At 32.8% G+C, this 15,235-nt stretch overlaps 1 long non-coding RNA gene across 1 annotated transcript; it reads left to right on the top strand.

Annotated features, from left to right (window-relative positions):
- The first annotated feature begins 408 nt into the window (after window positions 1-408).
- On the top strand, window positions 409-14,942 carry LOC143044893 (uncharacterized). The gene is made up of 4 exons (XR_012968804.1): window positions 409-576; window positions 4,369-4,563; window positions 7,660-7,794; window positions 14,808-14,942. It is a non-coding gene; the product is annotated as an uncharacterized LOC143044893 (long non-coding RNA).
- Window positions 14,943-15,235: the final 293 nt, after the last annotated feature.

The following is a 15,235-nucleotide window of genomic DNA, read 5'->3' as shown; positions in this document are numbered from 1 at the left end:
CATTCTAAAAATGGTTATGAAAATTAATTTACAGGAGGACTTTAAGTCAAATAAGACGTCATTTAGTATCTAGTTTATTGGTATATAAATGAATTCAGTAAACAGTTTAACGGATTATTTTCAGTCTCTGGTTGCATAGATCGTGTTTTGTCTATTTTTTAAATGTATTTTTGATTAGTTTTAATGCTTATAAACGTTTCCGTACTTGGCTTTTAAAATGTTTAAAGGCAAACGTACCTTATAACAACATCTACTAAAAACTTTTTGAAAAAGCAAAATATTTTCATACATGTATGTACAGCATCTTATTTGACATATGCATATTTTATATTTGTCTCCAATTATATCGTCAGTATAAAATGAAAATAAAATGTCATTACAATGGGCATCTTTTAATTGCAGATAACATAGCATATGATAGTTTAGTTTGGCAGGATCCAAGTGGTAGTCAACCAGCTGATCTAGCAAATGATGGAGATATAACAACATGTGCCAAAACACAAGGTTCTAGTGTAAAATTGCAGGTTGACCTTAAGGAGAAAAGCATTGTTACAGGACTATTTATCATTCTAGGTGGTATGTTATAACGATGTCGATTTAAGGAATTACTTAAATATTATTTCTGTCTATGAAGAAATAACATGAAAAAAAGCCACGTAGTAATGGATTATTTGAAGCGTCATGCCAAAAACAAAAATTTACCAAAAATAAAGTATACACAGCACAGCATTAAAAACTTAAGCATGAACAACACCAGGTTCAAAAGAGGCAGGGATTGGTGTGCTCCGGTTGCTATAACACCATTTGGAGCATATCCATCTCCATCTGTAAATCAGATATTTCAAATATGCCAACCTACTCGTGACGGCGTGCGTAATATGTTCAAAGGGATGCCTTCAAATTCAGTATTTGTTGATATTGAAAAGAGACTAAGATTCTAGGTACTCTGAAAGATCTTAGAATTTTTTAAGCATTCACAACGCACTCATAGTATACAGTTTCACACATTCCATTTAAACCATTCAATCAGTCTAATTGTCATGTAAACTTCAAAATGTGTTGGTAAAATATCTTTAGGTTGATATTCTGTAAATATAGACAATGCAATTTCTCATAGGAACTCCCTTTGCGGCAAAAAATTGAAAACAACACTTTAAAACTGTGACACTTTAACTATGAAGTCTCGTGAACAGTATTTTCCCAGAACGGAAAGTTTATATGCAATACTTTTTATTCAAAAGTTAAAATATAGGGCTGTGCGGTATTTTTCAACATTTATATGCCCCGAACTTTCAAAAGTTTAAACTTATACTAAACTTTTATTCTACCCTAACCTCAAGTTTTGGACTTCCTTAGAATTAGAATTTAGGCGCTACCATGTTTTTCTATACTGGTTACATTCCCATGTGATGTCTGTATGAGGTGAAACACAGAGATCATATAATGATATATGGGAACCAGTACGTTAACAAACTAACATATCTATGAATATCATAAATCTCCCGAAAAGAGGCGAGGTTTGAAAAACAGCTGTATTTTAAAGAGCAGCATGTACGATTTTTAATCAGCTTTCTTTGTTACTTTGATATTGAAACCTCCGCTGCATTCTATATTAATTGTGTGTTCGTTTATTTCCGTTAACTCGTCTGGTGACAATGATGTTTAGATGATAGCAAAATCTAAAGTTGATTGTTATAAAGCAAAGTGTATTTCAACAATATTCTGATCACCCTTAAACTTTTTATACAAACGGACCTTTTCTTATTTAGTTTAACAATTTAATCATACATGTTAAATGTTTATCTTCAACTTTAAATGTGAAAGTGAAGATATTCATAGGGACGAAACCGTCATGAAAACGTGGTGAAGTCGTGTTTCGATCGTAGTAGACTCGAAATGATATCGTAATATGATCGGTAAGGTCTTGATAGACGGATACAGATATCGTGTCAGTCGTAGTTAGGTCTTATTAGACGTAGCAAGAGCGTGATAAGGCCGTTACTAGAACTTGTTACTGTCGCAGCGAATCGTAGCAGGATCTCACCGTGTTCTTTTGTTTTTATAAATCGTAGTGGGGTGTTCATGGTCTTGGTCAAATGGATTGGGGTTTAAGGCTGTATTCAAAAATTTGTTCCGGAATAATTTTATGCGATAGATGTTTTCAGAAAAGCTGCATTAATCCTATCAGTATAATAAAAAAAAAACGTTTGTACGTAGGAAGTATGTACTCAATAATATAAAAAGAACTCATCAAAGATGCAGTTAAAAAGTATAAAGGACGCAAAAACATACCGTGTACATTTGTAAAGTATGCAGCTCTACCACGACCGCCAGAGACAAAATCCGATTCAGTCAATGTTTCATGCATACCAATTAAATAAAGGTAACAGTGGTATACCGCTGTTCGTAAGTCATAAATCGATTGAGAGAAAACAAAACAGGGGCTACAAACTTAAACTTAGGGAAACACATCGACTATAGCAGGAAAAGAAAGAAACAACAGGAACACATAAGTGCAACAAAAGACCAAACGACAATGTAACACAAACAGAAGCGAAATATAACAGTATGAGATAACAGCTGCCATTTTCATGACTTGGTACAGGACATTTTAAGAAAAAAATGGTGGGTTGAACCTGGTTTTATGTCTAACCAAACCTCGCACTTTCATGGCAATGCTAAATTTAACACTTATAGGACAACATTACATTAAAGAAGAACTACAGTACACATTAAAAACCAATTGTTCAGAGAACAATTGAAGGTCTTTCCACCAGTTAAGATCTATTTTTATATTTAGATATTAAAAATCAGTCTAAAATGTAAGTTTCTATGGCTTTATGATGTATAAATATGAATTTAAAGCAAAGGTCAAAATCTAGAACGTCCTATTAACCTATGACCTTAACCTCAATTTTAAGGTCACAAACCAAGGACCTCGAATCAAAAGACCCTGGTCTTTAATATGTGTGGTTAATGAGTTATATCTGTTTACGCATAATTCTCATTATTAGAGGGGCGAAAACTCCAATTTATTGTCTATGCACCCTTTCAACCAAAATTTGTAAGTAACGACTTGTCGCAACTAACAATTTAGTAAAAATGATTTGTCGATATGTTATACAGTTTTTGAAAATAAGTGAAAATAAGCCAAAATCAAAATTTATAATTTGACCTTGACCTCATTTTCATTTTCTTGGACCATTGACCTTAAATCAAAAGACCCTGGTCTCTAACACTTATGGTTTACCAGTTAGAAATGCATATTACTTATACCAAATGCATAAGGGGAAATAACTATCCTAATCCTGAAGTTGTAACGAGCAATTTGGCAAAATAATTTTGTCGTAATCTTTTACGGTTGCGAAGGAGTAGTGGTCACAAGAAAAACAGTGTTTGGAGATTACAACATCTTACAACATAAAGTATTTTGTTACGCAGTTGTCAATTTTTAAAGCGTATAAACTATACGATATCATATTCCAAATATCTAAGCGACATCTTTTGAAACAACAATACTACACAAGAAAAAAAATTAGGCGGAAGAAAAAAAATATAATCAGAACAAAAGCAATAGGTCTTTCCACGGAAATAACGAGGAATAACGACTGCAATCGACGCTAAATAAGTTTTACAGTTAACATCACGATAACGGTTTGGGTGACCGATACCAAATGTTTTCCGGGTCATGGATCTATCCCACACTATGAAAACAGTGTTTATAAAATGTGCCTTTGTTGATAACTTCTTGACAAATTTATGACCACAGTAAGCTGTCAAACTATTGAAAGTGTGTCAGTGATATAATAAAGGGTGACGTGTTATTTAAAACTTGCATCTTTATTTCTTGAAAGAATTAACATTTATCGCATAATTAATTGATTATTAAAGTTATGCCTGTTAATTTAGTTCATTAAGTTCCAAACAGCTTGCCCTATTTTTAGTTCACCACAGACTTAATTCGCATGTATTTTATATTATCTAAGGTAGCATTGTTGTAGGCTTATGAGCAATATAAACTGAACCTTGTTTTTTTTTATTTTGTGTTTCATAATATAATTAAGAGAGTGGGTGTATATATTTGAACTGATCATATCTTCCCTTTTCCTTTTATATTTCTTTACTACTCGGTTCTGAAGTGAATTAATTCGTTCTACATCAATGTGGTCTGGCTTTTGATCTTGCTTTACTGTTTGGTAGTCTCATTGTTTCTTAAAATATTTCGACGATTATTTTATCTAATCACGGTATTATCTGGCCAATCAAAAAGTATAGCAGTCGACCAATTTCCAGAATGTTATATATAGAATATTAATAAATATATGTTAGTAATCTGAAATAAAACGTTCGTTCTAATTGTTTAAATAGGAACAACAAAAGAGGGTCATCATATCATTTACTCTTCAAATGACAGCAATACCTGGAAAAGTGGACCCGTTTTATACAATGGAACAAATTTGCCTGTTGAGATCCACTTTGACGCCGTTTTTAGATTCCTTACTTATGTACCGCCAGTTCAGAATCCAACTATTGAACTGGAATTATGTGAAATGGGAATTATTGGTGAGTGCCTTTAAATGAACAGCATAAACCTCAAACATATGCAATTATTGTACATCAAGGGTTAGTATATATCTGCTTGAAGGAAATTCTTACATAAACTAGTTTGACACTTTCATGAAAGCTATATACTTGTTTCAGATCACCAGGTCCTAAAATGAGTTGTTTTCATCACTTTGTTACTCGTCTGTTGTCCGCCGTCGACTTGTGTTAATCAATTAATTTGTTGTTAAGTTTTTACACCTGAAAAATCCCTTTTCTCCAATTTTCTTCTTCTTTTATTTTTTTTTGGGGGGGGGGGGGGGGCACTTCTTGTTGTTGTTATCTTTAAAACATAAGCTTTACAAGATCTATCGACTCTGACATATTTGACGATCTGTTTTTTAGTTAATGTCCCTGAAATGATGTTAATTTAACTGTTTTTCGCAGTTATGGCTGTTATCTAAAACCTATCATAACCATATATAATAGGAGTTCGAAAAAAATATTTATTGCCCAAAAAAAATGATTAGCAACACAAATAGTGACTATCGTGGTTTTACCTCTTCTGTAGATTTTGTCTTTCTAGATTGCAAACAAATGTGTAAAACTGATTTACAAATTAAGATAATTGTTGAAAAAAATTGATACACATGCCAATTATAATTAGGTCACCGGCAATGGCAACAATGCTAAAAACATTCGGTACTACAACTTCTTTAGGTCAATGTGATTTTGACAAAGGTTGCGCTTTTATATGTTAACAGGTTTTGACTCCAATGTTAATGTATCTTTACCTAGAGTGTTTGAGTAAATAAAATGAGAGCGCACATACAATATCTATAGTAACTTGTCCCGATAGACAGATACATGGCCTCCGTTAGGCAATGGTTCTTCGTCAATTCAATACAAAATCATATACAAGTCAAAGGACAGTCGATATTTTAACTGTTCATCACGCTTGGCTACCATAGCCGGCCCAAACCTACTTAATTGCATCCACATTAAATTTAATACTTATCCAAACTGAACACTACAATGCTCAATCTAAATCTTTATCATTATACGCATGTAAGATTTTAATCGAACTATATCGTCCTGTCCAGTTCCGACGTATTGCAATTACTGTGGATTTATTTATGTTCGTTGGTACCAATTTTCGTGGATTGGGAAAAACTTGCATGATCATGAATATTTAATTTCCTGGTTTTGGCAAAGTCTGCATACATTTCATTTGACCATTTTTAATTCGTTGAACATTTAAATTCGTGGTTCTCCTGTGCCAACGAAATCAACGAAAATTAGTGTCCAACGAATATCAATGAATCCACAGTAAAGCAAAACGTATATGCAACATCCAAATGTGAAAGCCGAGATTATCAAAACGACCTCCGGTTCAGGATCAAAGTGTTAAACACATTCAAGTAAGCCTTAAGTGAATTTGAAATTTTTTGGAAGATCAACAGATTATCGGGTTTTATATGTAAATGTCTTAAACTTACAAACCGGGAAACTAATTGTAAGCTAAATCATTGTTGGCCGACTTACTCGTCCACAAACGTTGTTCATTGTTAACTCGACTGTTTTTAAAACGATAGCAAAGTGATGTAACCGGAATATTATATTCAAATTATTGTCAATCTTATCAATATTACATGTATCAAACCACAAATGATTGCTATAATTCAATACAATTTTCAGTATAAGTGATTGCTTCGTTTTGCTGAAATTGCTGCTTCTGTGCTATCCCAATAAGGTACATAATGTAAATGTAAAGTTCACAATTTGACCGTATTTTTCATTGTGATAATGAATGCTTTATCAATGAGAAAAAAAATCGATTTCGTTTGCTCTTTAATCTCTGTCGGATTTCATCATAAGTTTGCAATAAGAAAGTGCGTCTTTATTCTTTATCTTGCTTTTCAGTTCCTCTGTTTACATCTTTTATATCTTGACTTTTATCGAATGTAAACATCTAAACATTTAGGTTATTAATTTATTAAAGTATCGTATATATGTATATAGATTATAATATTGCATTTTTTTTTTATCTCAGGCACCTTATCAGCCCTATGTAATGTTATCAACCCGAGAGCCGACATGCTCGAGTGATGATTTGGACCATGGGCTGATAAGAGTTCTGATATTTTATATTCTTTTTATCATAATCTTCACCAAAAAATACACAGACAAGAAGTACTTTGAAAATTTCATTCATTGTATTATTTGATTTGCATTTTTTTATAACATATTTTCCTGATACGTTATATTATTATTTTTAGCCAACTTTCTTATGTTTTTCAATAAAACGTGCTTTTGATATGTATTTTTCGTAGTCTGTCATCCTGACTTAAGATAATACTTCGTCGATATGGCCAAGCATAAAACAACCCACGCGAACAACTATCAACACTGAACAGGACTGAACTAATGCGCATGTTCCATAGACAAGAACTATGTCGACTGCAGTATAATTAACTGGTGATTCACGATGTTAACCAACAATTTTTGGATGAGATTTGCTAAATTATAAAAAAAAAATTGCATTTCATATGACATAAAAGATAAATTTCAATTAATTTGTGGAAATGCAAATATTTCCGCCATGTGTCAAAAATTACACTCTTCAATGATACATTATTGTAACATTCTATTGACGCAAACATGTCTTTGTATTCCGCCTGGCTCTACTGTCGAGCAGTGAGCGAGGTACCCGGCTATATTTGACAGAATTTGCCGAACGACTTTGAAATGCAATGCGATAATGTTACAGAAAGGCGTGCGGTTATTTAATAACCGAAAGCAGTTGATTACAAATGTCATATCACACGGCTAACACATTTTTTTTCAAATCTAATAAATAAACATATTTACTAATTAGTTTTATTATGGGTGGAATTATATCTGTCCATTTTTTTCTATAAGTATATAATAAACATATATAACGTATTGTATTTGATGCAAGCCACAAAATAATTTGTATCCTGTTACATGTACCCAGTTTGATCTTGAAAATACACACATGATAATTACATAAATAAGGTTAGAGAACAGATATCAATAAGTTGTTTTATACATTGAGTTATTTTCAGTTATTTCGACTATATTCGTACTTTTCAGGTTGTCCTCCTTCATACTATGGCCCTTTATGTAATACAACGTGCCCACCAAACTGTAAAGGACCATGTGACCTTGATGTTGGGCTTTGTACATTTGGTTGTATGAATGGATGGATTGGGAATAGTTGTGATCAAGGTGAAAACATAGTTTTTTTTTTAATCAAATTTTATAGCATGTTTATTAAAATCCCAATGTATAAAGGTTTTTTTCAACTCTTGTACTGTGGAAAGCATCGAACATTGAATCAATATTGAATCATGTGAATGATTTTAAGGAAATGACTACGGTCAAAACATTCATAAAACGTATGCCACAAAAATACCTGACAAACAATTTTTGTTTAAAACGGAAAGAGAACCTTAATATTCTAATCATCAGAGCAATCGTAAAACGTGTACGTTAGCAGTGTTTGATACAACATTCGATGAACTTATAAGACTGACAAATTTGTGGCAAAAAATAGTATCGTTGTTTGAAACCAAAATTTAGAAGCTTCTGTTTAACTTATGATCCTTTGCAGACTCTGGACTAGTTTGAGCTGTACAGTTTGAAAAGTTACCAATTTCTTTTTTCTTTTTTGTAGTTAAGTTGCGATTTTTTTTTATATTTTATCCCACAGCCCTTTATGAGTACAGTTGGGTGGAGATCAAACATTACATAAAGTAAATGCAAGTTAACGCCGCGTGCACATATTTCGTTAGTTAACGTCAATATTAGCGTTTACTATAATTACGTTAACGCGGTCAAAATAGAAATTTCTAATGTCTTCCCGAGTAAACGGGCGTTTACTCGGTGTCCGTTTAGTAGTAAACGACCGTTTACTTAAGATTTCACAAATTTATTTTACGTGCACTTAAAAGTAAACGGGCGTTTACTACATATTTCAAAAATGTACTTTTACGTGCACTTGGAAGTAAACGCGCATTTACATTTCGCGTTAACTGATCGTGCAAATTAAGAAATACACTTCGTGTTCATTTAAACATTTATTTTTATTAAAACGACTTTTATCTTAATATTTTACGTATATGTGTTTCAAACCAGAACAATTCAAAAACACTTAATTTTAATTCGAAATATTAATTTTATTAAATGTAGAAAAAATACATTTTTTTTTTGTAGTTCCTATAATTTTACTGATTAGCAGATTTCTATATTTTCTTTTCAAAAGTTACATGTTCAAATATCGAGGCGAATAGAAAGGTTATCCAACACATCGGAAAAATATTTCTATATAATGGGATATAAACATCATTGTTTACGTTGCTTCGTTCCCCATTTTTAACTGTCTCTTCGAATTCCTAGCTCGATGCATTTAAAAGCGTAATTCACATGGATTTACATGATTTCATTTTCTGTTTTGTCAAATGTTCAATCAGAAATTGTACAGTGTTTTGCAAAGGATCTTAATAAAGTGTTGTATAAGTATGTACATTTATACCATCTCTTCAATTTAGACAGACTTATCCACATGATCCATAACGATTTAAATGATATTTGGGACGTCCGAAAAATATACTCGATCTGAACATGAATGAAATATTGCCAATGTACGTCGTTAAATAGTTTTGCTTAAAATACAAACCATCAAGACCTACTGACATAAAAATATTTCTCATTTACTATGTGACGATAATACCCTAGTCCCACTAGGCCACGATCGCACTACGATCTGTGAAAAAAATGCAAATTTTGATGATCGTAGTGCGATTGTGTAGATCGCAGTAAGGTCGTATCACGGTCGTGGTGAGGTCTTCAAGATAGTGAAGAGCGTGGCCAACTTTGCAATGTTCAAAACAATCGTGGTGCGGTCGTGGCGAAATCAAGTCGTAGTAGAAGCGTAGTGAGAGCGCACTAAGATCGTAGTAAGATCGCAACGGTCGCTGTACAATCGCAGCGACAGCGAAGCGAAAGCGTGATTCTATTCGGAGAGACTGCGCTACGATCGCACTGAGACGTTATCACGACCTCACTACGACCATCACGTTCTCACTGCGACCCAACTACGCTTCCACTACGACTGTACCACGCTGTTCACGACCATAGTACGATTCTAGCACGCCCTTGCCGTCCTCATCACGCTCTTCTTACGACCTGACTACGTTCACACTACGACCATCATTCTCATTGTCATTTTCATATAAAATATATAAAAAAAGCTCCCTAGATTTTGTTTGTTTGAATGTAATTATCCATTTGCTCTAACGGCTCAACCATGCTTCTCGTTTTTATATAGATTATACCGTTGGTTTTCCCGTTTAAATGGTTTAACACTAGTAATATTTTGGGTCCTTTATAACGTGCTGATTGATGGGAACAAAGGCTCCGTGTTGAAGGCCGTACCTTGGCCTATAATGGTTTACTTTTATAAATTGTTACTTGGATGGAGAGTTGTCTCATTGGAACTCATACCACATCTTCCTATATGTTGTAATTAAGGTTGGATTGGTCGGTCCGACATCTCTGCTTGATCAGGATTCGTTACTTTGCTCCCTCTGCCTCTACATCAACTCATACCACCATGCCCACGTGTACTGGTAGATTTTGGTGGCATGACTGTATTGTTTCCGAGAAATCTACGATTTATTTAGAGACAGAAGGAATTGAACTATATTGATATGGAACACGATGTTGACGTTATTGCGTTATTGCGTTATTGAGAACGTAGTAAGATCGCGCTATGAACGTGTTATAATCGCAGCAAGATCGTGTTGCAATCGGATAACTCGTGGTATGGTCGTAGTGAGAACGTGAAGAGCGTAGAAAGATCCTGATAAGCGTAGTGAGGTCGCAGAATAAGCGCGGTGAGAACGTGGTATAATCGTAGCGGGATCTTTGTAGAAGCGTAGAGAAGACGTAGTAGCATCGTGAAAGCAACGAAAATTTACCTTTTCATGCCGCTCATACCGCGACCTCACCACGATCTTAATTTATTTTAGATCGCGGTGAGCGTGGTGCGATCGTGGTCTAGTGGGACTGGGGCTTAAGATGTACATAATAAAGTTTAAATATGGTCAGTTTTTAAAACATTTTGTTATGCGAGTCAGACTGATGTATGAAAACTACTGATATTTGTTTACAATTAAATATTTTGAATACTAAAAGAGAACATGCTGACACTGTAAATTGATGCTAACAATTTTTTTTAGTCGTTGTGTTCCAATATTTGTCCAATATTGCTATCATTTGTATTATACAATCCATCCTTACATAAAAATATAACTCATTTACTATGCGGCTGTACATATTTACATAATAAAGTGCAAATATGGTCAGTTTTTGGTTGATGCGGACAAATAATTTTGTTATATGAGTCAGTGTTAGGTATGAAAACTACTAAAATTTGTTGACGATTCAATATTATGAATAAACAGAGGACATGCTGGCACTCTAAGGTATGTAACTACTGAAAATTGTTTACAATTGAATATTTTGAATAAAAAGAGGACATGCGGGCACTCTGAATTGATGGGAACAAGTTTTTAAGTCATTATGTGCCATATTGCTATCATTTGTAATATACAATTCATCCTTACATGAAAATATAACTCATTTTTTACTATGCGGCTGTAAAGATTTACATAATAAAGTGCAAATATGGTCAGTTTTGGTTGATGCGGACAAATAATTTTGTTATATGAGTCAGTGTTAGGTATGAAAACTACTAAAATTTGTTTACGATTCAATATTTTGAATAAAAAGAGGATATGCTGGCACTAAAAGGTATGAAAAGTACTGAAAATTGTTTACAATTGAATATTTTGAATAAAAAGAGGACATGCTGGCACTCTGAATTGATGGGAACAAAATTTTTAAATCATTATGTGCCATATTGCTATCATTTGTATTATACAAACCATCCTTACATAAAAATATAACTCATTTACTATGCGACTATATAGATTTACATAATAAAGTGCAAATATGGTCAATTTTGGTTGATGCGTATAAATAATTTTGTTATTCGAGTCAGTCTGAGGTATGAAAACTACTTAAATTTCTTTACGATTTATATATTTTGAATAAAAAGAGGACATGCTAGCACTTTAAATTGATGCGAACAAAATTTTAATAGTCATTATGTGCCAATATTGCTATCATTTGTATTATACAATCCATCCTTACATGAAAATATAACTCATTAACTATGCAGCTATAAAGATTTACATTATAAAGTGAAAATGTGGTCAGTTTTGGTTGATGCGGACAAATAATTTTGTTATTCGAGTCAGTCTGAGGTATGAAAACTACTGAAGTTTGTTAACAATTCAATATTTTGAATAAAAGGAGTACATACTGGCACTCTAAATTGATGCGAACAAAATTGTTTAGTTATTTTGTATCAATATTGCTATCATTTGTGTATTCAATCCATCCTTACATGAAAATATAACTCATTTACTATGCGGCTATAAGAAAATTTGACGTCATAATCGAAATTTAACCAATAAAAAAATGTGACCAAACTAACCACACGTTTATTAAATTAAAAAAAAAAAACTGGTCAGGAAAAGCATAAATCGGATAAGAATAAAATAAAAAAAATATTTCGATTCGATAGAGGTTTTTATTCTGACCTGTATTCTTAACTTAGGATATTGTAGCTATTTCCATGTTCGTATATCTTTACTATTACATGAGAACACCTCATTTTTTTGAGCCGCTTCTCTTCCTTCCACAATAAATTAGTCATTATGCATAGGTACCATGCATAGTCGCATTTGTCATCATCGTTTATGATTATTCTGTTTCGGTTATTCTTAGAGATAAAACGACAATGAAGGCGTCCGGATATTGTTTCTGTCTTCGGACGTACTTTTAAGTCATAGATAAGACTTCCGTTTATTGCAATTGATAGCTTTTTTATTTCGAGTTACAGACTTTAGAAAGTTGATTTTTTTAAAACAAAACCTTGCTAAAGTTAATCATGTTAACGTAAAATTATTAAGTAAGTATTTTTTGGCCAATAAAATATAGGTTCCTGTGGCTTTTCTAAACGTATTTTGTACTTATTTCCATTACCTATCAATTTTGAACTTAAATACGTGTATCATCCTAACGCAAAAAAGAAATCTCATATCCGTAAGGACTAAATAAAATATATTATTTTCCTTTGGTATAATGCAGAGTGCACGAAATAATAAAAAATAACGGGTTCACATATCGACAAATCAGGCTAAGTCATATACCCTTAGTTCTAGATCTGATAACCATGTAAGATGCGGCTGCACCCATAATTTTCAATGGTTGATTGTTACCAAATTACACGCAATAAGGTACTTGGGGACAGGATATTTTTTTTCGGTTTTTCTGTATACTTTGAACCTAGTACATACATGTATACTAAATGAAGTGTATTTGCTATTTACTATCAATTTCAAGTTTACTATCAACGGCGGCCATATATTATATAGAGACTATAGTATATGTCTGTTCAGACAAGGATTTGTATAGTAAGACTCTACAAATCCTTTGTTCATAGTATACCGAAATACCTGAAAATATTTGAAATTATTAAATAGAAAACCAAAAAATAACGGATTTTGAATAAAAGGGGAGCCATAAATGAATTGTCCTGTCCTCAAGTACCTATTAGTATTACTTTTGATACTTTTCCTGATATTCTACAGTCATACAATCTTTTAAAAAATTTCATAATACAACAGTTCACATACCCTCAACCACTCTCTAAATACCTGCGATTTCGTGGGTGTGTTCAAGTGTAATATTATATTAGCTGTTAAGTCTTTGCTTGCTTTTACAACTGATAAACCCATGTAGCTTACTTCAAAAAGACTCTAAGAAAAGGACTTCAGTGCACCCATCTACTAGTTTTAACATTGTTGTCAAAAAGTCACACTGGCTCAATACTTTTACCTCATGAAATTATAAGAATTTCCTTTTTATTACTTATGAATGATAAAATGATTTTCAAAATTCAAAAACGAGACACAATGGCACACAAGGAAGAATATTTTGCTTCTGAAAGTGATTCAAATGCACTGATTTAGAACATAACAGATCATGAGTTTAACAATATTTTCTTTAAATCTGGCGCAATCGATTGCTATTTCCAATCCAGAAACTGCTTCGGACACATACAATTTGGAAAGTGATTATTGTAATTTTATTAAATTAATTACTTGTTGATAACGTAAATCCAACGTTTATGACAATATCAACTTTACTTTAACATCATATATTTACCAGCCATGAGTAATAGAGCCCTTGCAACAGGCAGAGCATAAACCATATATTAAATTTCACAACAGTTGAAGTCTGATTCTTGGTAAGGGTTCGTTTTTGGCAAAACTTTTTTGAACTTTTGGTCCTCGATGCTGTTCAACTTTGTATTTGTTTTGGCTTTCAAACTGTTCTATCTGGGCGTCATTAGTAAGTCTTGTGTGGACAAAACGCACTTCTGGCGTATTAAATTTTAAACTTGTTGCCTTTTGTTAGCTATTATTCGTGTGTTTCTTTGTCAATTGTGTTCTCCTATTTATTTTGATTGTAGTCCTGTAATGTTGTGTTGTCATTTTAATGTTATTTTTAACATGGCCATAAAAGAGGGAGGTTTTGCATGCCACAAAACCAGGTTCAACCCACCATTTTTTTCTTTAAAAAATGTCCTGTACCAAATCAGGAATATGGTCATTGTTATATTATAGTTCGTTTCTGTGTGTGTTACATTTTAACGTTGTGTCGTTTGTTTCCTCTTATATTTGAGTGTGAATTTAGATTATTATAAAACGTGTCACGGTACTTTTCTATCCCAAATTCATGTATTTAGTTTTGATGATATATTTGTTATTCTCATCAGATTTTGTCTAATGCTTAGTTCTTTTCTGTGTGTGTTACATTTTAATGTTGTGTCGTCATTCTCTTGTATTTAATGCGTTTCCCTCGGTTTTGGTTTATGACTCGGATTTGTTTTTTTATGAGTTTTGAATGTCCCTTGTATTGTTTTCATTTTTGTTAAGCGATCCGTGAAAGTTATTAAGGAAACAACCTGATTTCTGTGATCCAGGGTTTTCCCTTCTGTATATATTTAAAGTCCAAAAATAATGAGTCACAACTTTCTATGTAGAACTAATTTATAGTAGAATAAATCTTAGTTTATTTGAAATCTATGCTTTCATTTCCCTCAGCCTGTGACGATGGATATTTTGGAAATAAGTGTGCAAACAGATGTTATTGTCTCACCGAACCTTGCAGCAAAGAAGACGGAATATGTCCACCCAGCGGCTGTAATGAAGGATGGTATGGTGATTCGTGCAACAAAGGTAGGAAAAGGCTACAATTACTTAATCAAAAGAAGGCACAGTTCCAAATTGTACATATAAAATACAAACTAGTGAGTCACGACTGATACTTATGATTGAAATAATCGTTGTGTGTGCATATTAAATCTATGTTTATATTCTGTCAAATCTTTTGGTCACTGTTTTTATATTACAACAAAAAACCTCGTTCAAATTAGCTTACAATTTTGGAATTATTGTATTATCTATTATTTTCTTAGTATGCACTTTACCTTAGAATCAAGTGTATGTATGGAAATAGTATTAACAGTGTC

This window comes from Mytilus galloprovincialis, chromosome 1, assembly GCF_965363235.1.
Source record: "Mytilus galloprovincialis chromosome 1, xbMytGall1.hap1.1, whole genome shotgun sequence".
NCBI lineage: Eukaryota > Metazoa > Mollusca > Bivalvia > Mytilida > Mytilidae > Mytilus > Mytilus galloprovincialis.
Note: the sequence above shows the minus strand (reverse complement) of the source record. Positions and strands in the feature narration are given on the sequence as shown.